Genomic DNA, 10,500 nt, shown 5'->3' on the forward strand with positions numbered 1-10,500 from the left:
CCACAAATCCCCCTCTCTTTCCCCTTCTCTCTCCTCTCTGTCTCTACACGACGAAACCCTAACAACATTATCCATCAAAGCTCACGGCGCTAGCAATCACGGCTCACTAATTGTACGATCACAACCACATGTCCCATGATAAGGTCCAAATAGATTCCTGTAATTGGAGATGCACGGAATGCATGAAATGCACAGCCCCAATTTAAGGTTATGATTGGATGGATAAATAGTAGTATTAATTAGGGTTTTTTTTTTTTGATAATCGAGGTGTCCGTGCGGCCGGCGAGCTAGGGCTCAAACCAGCGGTGATGCCCGACTAGTACGCGTATGATAATTAAGGTTAATACCACCAAAAACCTCAAACTGGTACGCGTATGATAATTTTACCCCGAACTTTTTCTTTTACCACCAAAAATCCCAAACTGGTACGCGTGTGATAATTTTACCCCGAATAATTTTACCCCGAACTTTTTCTTTTACCACCAAAAACTCCAAACTGGTACGCGTGTGACAATTTTACCCCGAACTTTTTTTTTAACCATCAAAAACCTCAAACTGGTACATCTATGACAATTTTACCCCAAACTTTTTTTTGACCACCAAAAATCCCAAACTAGTACACCTGTGACAATTTTACTCCGAATTTACCACAAAAAAACTCCAAACTGGTAAACCCGTGACAAATTTACCCTAAACTATTTTTTTGAACACGAAAAATCCCAAACTAGTACACCTGTGACAATTTTACCCCGAACTAATCTCTCTTTTGGTGAGAGAGAGGGAGGCTCAAGAGGAGAGAGATCATTCATTCAACTAAAAACATCTTCAATCTCTCAAAGCAGCCTTATGAACCATGGTTTACTTGTGGATTTGGTGGCGGCTTTTCTCAACAAGGTCGAGGAGATTTTCCAAATTTGTAGCCCATAAGTTCAAGATGATATTGCTGTCCTTTGTCGTCTGGAAAGAGACAACTCCCATCGGCCAGTCTATCTTCGCCACCAGGGACTTGGAAACAACCATTTCGGAGAGAAGCTTTTCAGCTTCCTAAAACGGTAATACAGAATGATTAAAGCTCTCTACAACTGCGGTAACAGAACCCCAAAAAAAGAGCTCTTTTCCTTGAGTGATTCAGCTACATAGATTTTCTGAACACAATAAGAAAGCTCTAATCGCGAGATATACTTTGGCAACACGGTAAATGGTGAGTGATGGCATAGCTCCTCCCACCCTTCTAAAGAGCATCAGAATTTTAGGCTCCATGGGACAAGAAATGGTTTCAGAGTGCCAGACAATGACACTTATAGCTACAACAAATTATATGAGCAGAAGTTGACTTAGTGAAGTCTACACATATATGTCGGTCAGAAATGTTTACGGAACAAAACTACGAAGGCAACATTCTCAACCTCACGACAAACCTTTGGCTTACAAGGCACCAAAACTTCTTTTAAGTCCAGCAACCATGTCCCACAGGGATCATGGGCAGAGAGGCTGGTCAGGGTAAAATGAGGGGTCTAGGCAATCATTCATAAAGATTGACATTGATAGAGATTGTAAACAAATGTTCAGCATAATCAACCTGTATGCTGAGGCATAACAGCTCTGCAAGTCTCTTCAAGGCAATCCACGAGTAATACTTGGAAACAACAATGACATTCCGCAGAAAATAGAGTGAGTCACATCTGAATGATGATCCAATGAAAAGAACAAAAATGACAAAGTTCTGTAATTACATGTTCGATGATCTGTCTAAGATCTTCTGCTGCCTTCACAACAAGTGCGTCTCCGATACACATGGCCACTGGCCGGTTTCGGCCCAGAACTGGCCCGGGTCAAACCTGGGACCGGCCCGTTGATTGGGCCCGCGGTTCGGAACCAGAATTGGCCCGTGGCCTACGGGCCCGATTCCGGTTCCAAAAAAAAAAAACTGCAGCAGGGCCTGCAGACGAAAAAAAAAAAACTGCAGTTGCGCCTGCTGCCTGCAGACGTGCAAGACCTCCTTTTTTTTTTCTTTTTTTTCGGCCGGTTCCGAACTGGGCTGGAACCGGAATCGGCCCGGAACCGCCGGTTCCGGTTCATACATGGCCACGAACCGGAACCGGCCTGTTCCGAACCGTAGCCATGTCTAGGACTCTCCGAGCATGAGTGGCCATGTCTAGGACTTCCGAGCATGAGTGGCCATGTCTAGGACTCTCCAAGCATGTTTTTCTCATTCTTAAATTCATCTTTGAAAATACTCCAAAGATCATTCATTGGATAACCACCATGGTGACCAATTTGTTTTTTGAGCAGCAACCTGCATTAAAATAACGAAGCCACAGTCAACCAAATTCTCTGGCACATTATTGAGATATTGCAAGATGTACAACCAATTACCTAGAAACAATTCAAAGATGTACCTGAATTGGATTTCTGAAAGATTTTTATCTTCTAAAGTGGCATTGAGGCTTGACTGCATATGATCATGTGGTGACTGAACTAAGTACCAGCAGATTTTCCTTTGAACCTGCAATTAATTAAATCAAAGAATGAACAGCTGTGCCTTAAAATCCTTAGTGAAGACTTAACAAAGCCTCATATGAAAGAGCTTCACTGGTATCAACTGCTCTGAATTTTCCCTTCACTGATGGAATCTCATATATCGCCTTATAGCATCGACAAATCTCAAGGTAATCATTGCAATGTGCATAGTACCTAAATTGTCAACCAAATGAATGCGAGGTAGATGTGTGTTCAAATCCATTAAGTACATCTCAAACGTCAGAGGTTGCAAAAAAGCTCGAAAGGAAAAAGAGTACGTGTTAGATGAATAAAGCCATGGCATGAACCGCAAACTGAATACAAGGTAGGGCGTGATTGACAAAATATTTTAGTTAAAACAGATAGTAGACACAACATTGAATAAGTAAAACACAAATTCACTGTACCATGAGTTCATATTATATCTGTTTCAACTCCAGTAAGTGACGGAATATCAGCTGGCACTTCTTCCACAATATTTTCACCTTCTTTAAGTTTTCCTTCTCTTTGGAAGGATCTGCATCAAACACTCGAGGGATGATCTTCCTGGAAAGGATTTGTGCACAGACAGAATCCTGGCGATCAAAGCACAAAAGAACCTGCAAAATCCATCGATCAGAGAACCAATCATAGTAATAGTGCATAAACGGCTAAAAGCAATACAAAAATCCTGTACTTGTTCAAGGATAAAGGCAATTTTCTCCGTCTTTGCCACTGCTCCAAAAGTTTCCACTGCAATTCAACCCAATGTTGAACAGGAAAAAACCAATCACATGATCAGCGACCACAGAAGTCAACTTCTTGTTCCTGCAATCTCTCGCATCAAACCAGTAGCTTCTGCTATGACATCCGGTTCTGCCTTTATTCTTTTAAGTTTCTTGATGAACCATGCTCTCTCAATTTCGACATATATTTGCAGAATGAAACTAGCTATAGGAACCAAGAAACCAAAACGGATTGCTCATGAACATGAGCTGCAATAGAATTTGATTTCACATATTCACCTCCAGCAGCGACAGAGTTAAGTGTCCTAATGACCTCTATCTTGGTCTCAAGATCAGGACTCTGGTCAATATATTGCATAGCCTGCTGCAACATTGCTGTCATAGCGTGCTGCAACATTGCTGTCATAGCCTGTTGATAAGAAAATAGCAATAGCAATGCATATGTCACCATCCAATCAAGTCATGACTTGATTGTGTCTAGCGCACGATTAAAACTTTGAGTTGAACTATTTGATTAGAAAATTATTCATTCTAGAAAGAAAATACAGTTCAAAAAGGAACCGAAAGGGGTAATAGCAAGGTGCAATACGACTACAGCTATCTCCATCAAGAGTATCCAAGCCAATTGAAAATACTTGCAACCAGCATGAGCACTATATTATGCCCATATAAAGCATATCATGAAATGTATCCTAAACTTGACTTGAGCAAAGAGTCTTGTGATTCATACATTTGTAGGAGAACGAGAAAATGTGAAAATTTGGGCATACATGGGGAAGAATCCAGAAACACAAGGCGAGAAACTGAAGAGGATTCCCCAATACTAGATTCTAGAGCACAAGCACCAGGCCTGGATTCTTGCATCTCTAGAGATTGCACAGAGCCAATACCCATATAGATATGCCAACATACACTCGTTAGATGGCATGTTACAACTACACACAACAACAGTTCAAGATAATTGAAATCCTAAACCAAATCTACTAACAAGGATTAGCATTTTGAATCACTCCTCTAGCACCCAATCTCAATTTTTTTTCTCCCCGGTTTCTTTTTTATGTAAAAGGTATAATAAGTAAGGCATCAAGGAAATACCTGTCCATCTAAAACAAGAAGAATCCATCCCTATACAAGATAATTCAAATCGTAAACCAAATCTACTAACCAGAAATAAAATCAAAGAGGAGCACCAACTACTGACTTCACTAAACCCTGAAGAGATGATGAAACAAAATAAAACTACTTAACTTAAACAATGTGCCCTTTCTTAACTTAAACAATGTGCCTTTTCCCTTTGTCATCATAGACTAAGGATATCTATCTTTCAATCCTTCACTCACAGATGTTTACTTCAATTCCAAAGGGAGGGTCCATCTTGTAAAAGTACAAGTTCAAAGTATTTTGTTAGTAACTGCCTACTAGATACTAGTAGATAGAACCACAATGTCCAGCTTATCCTCATAGCTTTGTGCATTATTTTCCTACTCAGTTGAAAGAGTTATTTCTCTGCTTTGTTAATGAGAACTTCCAATTAGTGTTCTTGATAGGATGCAACATCGGAAGATCTTACGTTGACTTGATGGATTAGGGAGATATTTACCGATAACTAATCTTAGTTGAATGTTTCCTTTAAGTTACCAAGTAATCTGTCAACAATTTCTACCTATTGAGTATGCTGTCTCCTCCTTTTTTTTTGCTTTTGAGAGCAAGCGACAACACTAGGGGTTATGGTGGATACTCACTGTGTACTCCTTGGGTGACGAAGACTCATTGATGTTGATCAATTTCGCTTCATAAAGTAAATACAAGTACCCTGCTAGAAAGGATATCCCAGGCTAACCTTTTGCTTTTTACCCATTCTTTGTTTACGCAGGAGCACCATTGGACTTCCACAGAAATATAAACCCCAATCTTCATTCAATAAAGAGTTCCAAAAGCACATCTTTTAAGTAATTCTTCCAAATCTCGCCGACTTGAATAATTTATTGCCCGGGGAAAGTTAACTTCAATAATTAATGCAAAAGGAGGTGGCAGACCCTAAAAAAAATCATTTGCAAGGTAGTGCATCCGCTAAATCAACAATGTCACACATATTCCATAATCATGGCACTAAACCAAGAAGTTTAGGTAAAAGCACTGGGAATCCCCTTATAGAGTTGCCCAATACCATCACCTAGGACTAATACGTAAGCCAGCAATTGACTAGCTAATTACTTGCCGCAAGGCTCAACCCAGCAAACTAGCAACTCGAAAAGCGGGATCCAAATTTCACAATAAAAGAGAGAGAGGCTGAGCACATAGCGATTAGCAGATTACACATCAAGTGTTCGACAAGATTTCTCACCAACAGAATGCTCATGCCAGCCTGCGTGCATCCTAGGCACAACCTAAAACCCAATTAAAATAAACCTATAGACAATAAATTTGATTGCCAAAACCTAACACACGGGCCTCACACCCCCATCAACCCAAACCCGCCCTCGCCCCTCAGAGTCTAGTCGAGGTGCCCAACCTCCGCAACATCGGGAGTCACGATCTTCTCCATGATCAGCTGCGCAACCCTGTCGCCGACCTTCACTTCAAAGTTGACGTCCGAGAGGTTGAACAGGATTACCCCAACCGGGCCTCTGTAGTACGCATTGATCACGCCTGCACCGATGTCGATCGAATGCTTCCATGCCAAACCTGATCCCGGCGCTGAAGCAACAAATGTAAAGCGATTTGATTCAGCCCTCATTGATTATCCAGAACAAGTATTGAAAGAATGTTTTGCGGTAAGAAGTTGCAATTTACCAATTTGAGCGTATGGTCCTTAGGGCGTTGTGATGCTCAGATCGGTAGGGACGAGCGCTTATCCTCTCCCCGACACTTCCGTCTCAGCCGCAATGTTTTTTATCCACAAACAAAGAAACCCACCTTCAGAAACCATCGCAAGTTCTCAACAAGGACCGAACTCGAGATTCTACGGAAAGTAAAATTTGTGGTCACGTTTTTTGCCTGGAAAGATCGTAGCCCACGTGGAGAGAGGGGACGCTTGCGAAGGCATGACGGCCTTCCGGGACGGCTTCTTCCACAGTCAAAAGTTGTCGTGACCACAACTTTTCCCAATCTTTTCGGTTTCCATAAAGAAAATGAAGGAGCTGGAAATCTATAGGACAAGGTCCATCCCGTATCAGGTATCAACTTGGAGAAAAATAACGTCCTTTGAGAAAATAAAAAATGCAATTATCTTATTGAAATGAAGCTCCCTAGAAATAGGTGCCCATTTCAGATGTGAAATGACATGGAAAAGTAGCATTCATTAAACCTTTACTCTTTAGAGAGCTAATGTTATCCCCGCTGTTCGAAAAACACAAGCATTAGCAATATTTGTAATGCGAAACACAATTCTGTAACAAGGTGCTTATTTCCGTCCAAATGAGTGCACATCTCGTGCTGATACCAGTTCCAATGGTACAAGTTCGGGACCCCGAAAGCCCGCAAATCTTCAATTAAAAGGAAGGGGGAAAGAGGAAAGAAGAAAGATGAAAAGACCAAACTAAATTCCTACACAGAGTGTATTCAGTATATCATTTCAGTCCGAAACAAGCCCGGATCTGGTCCCCCTACAAAATATGCAATCAAATCTGTTAGGAATATGCTTAAGGACTGAAACATGTCCACGTACAGCATATGTTTTTGTTATTTCAGTTTGTTAAATGGTTGTCCTAGTCTTTAGGAAGCGGTTAAGCTATTTTTATTAGTGCTGTTGATCGTGGTTTATTTGTAGGGCCATGTTGTTAGTGGTTGGTTATTTTTCCTTCCTTTAAATTGTAATGTTTGCTGAAGTTATAAAAGTTGTCTTTCCTCTCTCGACTAAAATAAAAAACCAACAATTGGTATCAAAGCTCTCTTCTTAAGGGACCTGTGTGAGTTTGACAAGCCATGGACACCGAAGCTGGTCTCTCTTCAATTTCTCCACCAGTGTTCGATGGAGATAACTACCAGATATGGGCAGTACGCATGGAGACATACCTGGATGCTTTGGATCTTTGGTAAGCAGTGGAAGAAGATTATGAAATCCCTGCACTTCCTGCCAATCCAACCATGGCTCAGATCAAAGCTCATAAGGAGAAGAAGACAAATAAGTCAAAGGCCAAAGCTTGCTTGTTTGCTGTAGTTTCAGCCACCATTTTTTCTCGAATTATGTCTCTCAAGACGGCAAAGGAGATATGGGATTTTCTCAAGTCTGAGTATGAAGGAGATGAGAGAATTCGTGGAATGCAGGTGTTGAATCTAATCCGTGATTTTGAGATGCGAGAAAATGAAGGAAACCGAGACCATAAAGGAGTATCTTTGACGGACTTCTCGGGATAGCCAATCGAGTTCGGTTACTGGGTTCTTCATTGACAGACTTAAGAATTGTCGAAAAAATTCTTGTGACACTGCCTGAAAGGTTTGAGGCTACAATAACCACCTTCGAAAACACGAAGGACTTGTCCGCGATCACACTGGCAGAACTCTTAAGTGCCCTGCAAGCACAAGAGCAAAGGCGTGTAATGAGGCAAGAGGGAGTTGTTGAAGGAGCCTTATTAGCCAAGCATCAAGATGATGGCAAATTTAGATGGCGAGAAAAGCAAGAAGACTCAAGCAACGGGCGAAGGTTCAACATCGGAAAGCAAAAACAAGGCCGGAGATAAGAAATTGGAGTGAAAGGGAAATATCCTCCCCTGTCAACATTGCGGGAAAAAAGGTCATCCACCTTTCAAATGTTGAGAAGACACGATGCAAAATGCGGAAAATGCAATCAAACTGGACATGAAGCCATCATATGCAAAAACAAAAATCCACAGCAAGGAGAAGAGGCTAAACTTGTTGATCAAGAGGAGGAGGATCAACTTTTTGTAGCCACGTGTTTTGCAGGCAGTGAAGCAAGTGAGAGCTGGCTGATTGACAGTGGCTGCACCAATCATATGACCAATGATAAGGAGCTTTTCAGAGATTTGAGGCCTACCACTATCACCAAAGTGAGAATTGGGAATGGCGACTATATTTCAGTTAAAGGCAAGGGAACAGTTGCAATAACTTGTTGTTCAGGTACAAAGTTCATTCCTGATGTTCTTTTTGTTCCTGAAATTCAACAAAACTTATTGAGTGTTGGTCAGTTAATTGGAAGAGGGTTTAAAGTTGCTTTCGAAGACAATTTTTGCCTAATTAGAGATGCAGCCAACTACGAAATCTTTAAAGTAAGAATGAAAGGCAAAAGTTTTGCTCTAAATCCATTGGAGGAGGAGCAGGCAGCCTTCTCAATTAAGGAGAATGTCACTGAGATTTGGCACAAGAGACTCGGGCATTACCACCACCACGGGACGCTGCAAATGAAATCCAATACAATGGTAGAAGGTCTTCCGGAATTTGAAAATTAGATTTCAAGCTACAAGGCATGTCAATTCGGCAAGCTCAATAGAAAACCATTCTCAAAGTCAACTGGCAGAGCTTCAAGGAAGCTGCAACTGATCCACACAGATGTCTCAGGCCCTCAAAGAACACCTTCTCTAAAGGGTAGTCTCTATTATATTGCCTTTATTGATGATTTCACCAGAATGTGTTGGATTTTTTTTTGAAGTTCAAATCAGAAGTGGCTCAAGTTTTTTGGAAGTTCAAGGCAAGAGTAAAGAATGAGAGTGGCTGCAAAATTCAGATTGTTAGATCTGACAATGGGAAGGAGTACACTTCGGTACAATTCAACAAGTTTTGTGAAGATGCAGGCATTGAGCATCAGCTTACAGTCCCTTACACTCCTCAGCAAAATGGAGTTAGTGAGAGGAGAAATAGGTACATCATGGAAATGTCAAGATGCATGCTGCATGAGAAGAATTTGCCAAAGAATTTTTGGGCAGAGGCAGCAAGTACGGCTGTGTTTCTTCAAAACAGACTTCCCACAAAGGCAATGAAAGATCAGACACCATATGAGGCATGGTATGGTTACAAACCAACTCTGAAATATCTTAAAGTTTTTGGTTGCTTGTGCTTCACTCATATTCCACAGAGTAAGCATGACAAGCTAGATAGAAGAGCTTTACTGGGTATTTTTATAGGCTATAGTACAGTCAGCAAGGCCTATAAAATTTTCCAACCACAAACTGGAAATATTATAGTTAGCAGGGATGTCCACTTCGTGGAGGATGAAGAGTGGAACTGGGATGATGCAAAGAAGAGAAGTCAGATCGTGGTAGAGCCAAAATTCAAGCTCTTTGGTTCAAGCACTGAAGAAGATGAAGAAAGACAAAATGAAATAGTAGATAATGTCCCCGTGAGAGGAACTAGGTTGCTCTCGACATTTATCAAAGATGCAACATTGCTTGTGTGTGAACCTGCAGATTATGAAGAAGCAAGAAATGATCAAAGGTGGATATTTGCAATGAAGGAGGAGCTGTCCATGATAGAGAAGAACAATACATGGATTCCAGTGAAATGGCCTCAAGATAGAAAAGTAATTGGAGTCAAGTGGGTGTTCAGAACCAAGCTCAATGCTGATGGCTCTATCAACAAACACAAGGCAAGACTTGTGGTAAAGGGCTATGCTCAAGTTTTTGGCGTGGTCTACTCGGATACCTTTGCACCAGTTGCTCGATTGGACACCATAAGAATTCTGCATGCTGTAGCTGCTCAAATGAATTGGAGAGTATATCAACTTGATGTAAAATCAGCATTTCTAAATGGTGTTTTGCAGGAAGAAATTTATGTTGAACAGCCTGAAGGATTTGAGAAGAAAGGAGAGGAGGACAAGGTGTTTCTTCTCAAGAAAGCTCTTTACGGTTTGAAGCAAGCTCTAAGAGCTTGGTACAGCAAAATTGATGACCATTTGCTGAGCTTAGGCTTTGAAAAAAGCATGTCTGAGGCCACTCTTTATGTCAAACGTCTAAGCAATGATGTCCTCATAGTTTCTCTTTATGTTGATGATCTTTTGCTGATAGGAAATGATGCAAAGCTGGTTGAGGAGTTTAAACATGAAATGATGAAGGTCTTTGAGATGACAGATCTCGGCTTAATGTCATTCTTTCTTGGAATGGAAATTAAGCAAGCTGAGCATGAGGTTTTCTTCTGCCAGAAGAAGTATGCGAAGAAGATCTTAAAGAAGTTTAAGCTTGAAGAATGCAAGGAAGTAAGCACTCCTATGAATCAAAAGGAGAAGCTATGCAAAGAAGATGGTGCGGATAAAGTTGATGAGGGATATTTCAGGAGTTTGATAGGTTGCTTAATGTATCTCACAGTA

General features: G+C 41.0%; 1 protein-coding gene and 1 pseudogene across 1 annotated transcript in view; both read right to left on the minus strand.

Moving 5' to 3' along the window:
- LOC115663298 (disease resistance protein RPV1-like) overlaps positions 1 to 10,500 on the minus strand; it is a 74,189-nt gene that overhangs the window by 12,920 nt on the left and 50,769 nt on the right. The gene's annotated exons all lie outside the window — the stretch shown is intronic.
- LOC115668763 (26S proteasome non-ATPase regulatory subunit 12 homolog A-like) lies at positions 778 to 5,982 on the minus strand (annotated as a pseudogene).

The sequence above is a fragment of the Syzygium oleosum genome, unplaced genomic scaffold, assembly GCF_021117445.2.
Source record: "Syzygium oleosum isolate NSW1041296 unplaced genomic scaffold, Sole_v2.1 Sole_v2.44, whole genome shotgun sequence".
NCBI lineage: Eukaryota > Viridiplantae > Streptophyta > Magnoliopsida > Myrtales > Myrtaceae > Syzygium > Syzygium oleosum.